Below are 3,536 nucleotides of genomic sequence, written 5' to 3' on the forward strand. Positions count from 1 at the left end.
CAAAACACTATTCAAATAAAAAGTAAAACATTTGTGTTGTTATTTAATCTCATTCTTTCCCACTGGTTGCATTGGACGTACAGGACACATGGAGTACTGAGACACTAATTTAATGTTGATGCATTTTGCACACATATTCAGGTGCACTGAAGGTGTAAATTTGAACTCTGCATGTGGCTTTTAGCCCAGTCCTAACAGAGAGATTCCACATCAAACCTCTCATGCTAGATACTAAATCTACTAAATAAGAGGACGCAGACAAAGCAGAGATTTCAACCTGCCAAAATTAATATGAACGTTAAACATTTCGAGACTAATTTAATAACATTTTTATCTTATCTCTAATCTTCCGGGGCTCTCTCAGACATTATGTGAGTGTTAAATGCTTTGGGATTTTTTTTTATACAGGCGCAGGGTCGAGCTAGGTTTTCACTTCACTGATGATTTTCACCAAACTCGATCCTTTCCGCACCTCTGCCTCCATTAGATTCTTTTTGCCACTCAGCAAAAAGAGGTGTTGTTTTGAGGTATTTATGCTGTAGACATGAAAAGACGAGGGGGGGGGGAGAAAAAAAGAAAAGTGGGCCTGTATTAGTTTGAGCTGTACAAGTTGACACAAGTTCATATTTTCCAGGAATTTGTTGCACGGTGGTGCACAGCAGAGTCGGGCCAGCAGTTGTGTTTAAGACATGGAGAGCTAGGCCAAAGAGGAGGAAAATGCCATGGGGCACTTGTCTCCTCCTATCTCCCCTACTGCAGCTCCTTTGCCGTCTCCTCTTCTCTCCTTCTGTCCTTAAGCTGTGCAGGCATTCAGTGCTGCATGGGCAAAGCCAGAGAAAATAGACAAGTGAGCAGATAGATTTATTGGAGCATTGGTATAAATATAGTTGCCTGTCGACATCTGCGTGCATGTGGCTGCATGTGTCTGTCTTTGTCAGTCAGTGTGTGTGTGTGTGTGTCTGCTGGAGTGCGCGGCCAGGTTAGAATGGGTGTATTTTTCCATGTGTCCCTCTGAGAGAGAAATAGTGCTGAGGAATGCAACATCGTCCCCACTAGAGATGAGCTTTGTCTCCACCTACAATGACTGTTAAGTGCGCGCACACACACACACACAGCCTCACACACAGCATTAATGAAGGGTTGCCACTGTAAATGGATCTATAGTGTTAGGCTGCAGACAGTCATTTCCGTAGATCAGTCAGATAAATAGCTCTGCTTTTCCTGCAGTGGAGTGTTGGTGGTCTGCTGCTTTAATTTGCTATGCATTTCCTGTACATGTACTGTATGTGTGTGCTGACTTGCAGAATAAAAACAAGGATAGAGCTAGAACATATATAGGAGGGATGAGATTATATAAATATGAGAGGTGAGTGGGCCAGTGCAGAGAAATGAGCGACAAGGGAGGGAAAATTATTAATGAATAGAGGAAAAAACAAAAGATAAGGAGAACTTAGAGGTAACCCGACACTATAATGCTCTTCCATTTGTGTGAACTCTCCTCCGATCCTCTATCAATCTAGCAGTGAGATGTTGCTTACACAAAGGGCACATCTAGACTAGACAACTCTGTGTGGGGTTTCATCTGATACCAATGACTGTAATTACAGGAGTGGGAGTGACACACAGAGAGACATGCTTAATACGAACTGTGAAATGAAGCAAACTTACTTCTTTTGCACACGAAAAATGCACCAATTTAGCGTGACACTGGCATGAACGCACGCATGACCTCCACTTTAGCTCAGTGTGTTTGGAAGAGACAGTGATCTTTATGAGTTAATGGAGGCCCTGGAGGTGATGGCTCAGCTGCTGCCTAACTTCCACAGCCCACCCAACAAGGCTGCGAGTGCTAAGAGATTTAATAGTCCATTTTGTGCACAACATTGCGTCTCTTTTAGGCACAGCTCGCCTCAGGACTCTCAAATGAATGACATTTACTGTAGGACAAACACACGAGGAGTTTTAGACTTGACTTATCATGCAAAGGGGTTGTTCCTGAACTTGAGGCCAGTGCTGAGCTAGATAAACTGCTGTGGAGATAACGCTCAGCTAGAGCACTTTCATTTTAAAATGGACAGTATATTCCTCCTTGAGAAATATACTGTATGAGAATTTTTTTTTCAAGGAACCTGTCATCATTGCAACATCCTGAAACAACACTTGCTGCCTGGAGGAACACATCATTGTCGTGGGTGGATAAACATTGAGATGGCCTTGCAATGTTTCTTTTACTCATCTGTTTCACCCCCACTCCCCTAAATCTCCGCGCATCTGTCCACATCTCTCGCTCTCTTCCTGCGTCACGTCTTACTCGCGATTGTGTCATTTATCAAACTCCGTAACTGTCTCCCGCACCTCCTCCTCTGCTTCTCGCTGTTATCTCGGATTGTGAAAACATGGCCACCAGAGGTTGGTGGGAGACAGAGGGGGCCTGCTGTCTGCTGTGGCTGCTTCGGCTCAGCGTCTGTTCCTGTGTGAAGACAGGGCAGGTCTCTTTCTCTTTAGGACAGAGACAATAAACATGGCTGTTTGTACAACAACAGTCATGGAAATCCTTGATGGGAAGCAGACAACCAGTGTGTGCGCACATGTGCGTGGGCAAATTGTGATCAGTGCACTACTTATCCTTTCTGTTTGTGCATCGCTAAGGGGAAATAGAGTGAATAACAAATATACACACACAGACATGGCGGCATCCTCAACCTCAGCAACACCTGAGCTGCTATAGTGTGTTACGTGAAGAGTCCCATCACAGCAGCATACTGTAAACAGTGCCCTGTTTATATAGATTATGACACGAATACAGTATTATAAGTCTAAACAACTATTTTACTGCCGCTGTTTGCAGGATAACATACTGTACACATAGTGAGCCGAGGGGCTTTATTCACTTTGGTTCTTGAACACAAGATGGCGTCATTGGAGCAGAAAGTTGAGCTAGTGTCATACTACACCTCTGTCCTAAAAGGGATTAGACTGCACCAAGAAGACTGATGGTAATGATAATCATTATCAAAAAAAAAAAAAAAAAAAGAGAAAACCAGCAAAGGAAAATTATTTCAAATCACGTGAAATATATTATAATAAAATAATCACAATAAAAGCAAATCCAGCCTAAGTGAGGTGCACTTTAGGTACAGATGTCTTTCATTTGGCTTTCAATCAGCTCAACCTTTCAGCCAGTGTAACCATGTATACTTAGATTATGTGTGCATGTGTGTGTGCGTGAGCATTTAGTTTATATAAGTGCCAGAAAGAGAGATTTTTACGGCCATTTTTAGTTTAGCAAACCATATAATCATCTAACTGCTCTTCATCTGAAACAGCGATAAGGATTTGTAAACACAATCTTGGATCGGCTGTTCCTGCTACCCTGCGTGCTTTACACAGATGCACACAAAAACACGTATTCCAGAGGCATGCACACACACACACACACAAAACAACAACATTTTGAGACAACAATAGCGTGCAAACATGTTGTAATCATCCCCAATTAGGGGTACCCAGGGGCAAGTGAGGCGGTAAAGAGAACA

This window comes from Chelmon rostratus, chromosome 13 (assembly GCF_017976325.1).
Source record: "Chelmon rostratus isolate fCheRos1 chromosome 13, fCheRos1.pri, whole genome shotgun sequence".
Classification (NCBI taxonomy): domain Eukaryota; kingdom Metazoa; phylum Chordata; class Actinopteri; order Chaetodontiformes; family Chaetodontidae; genus Chelmon; species Chelmon rostratus.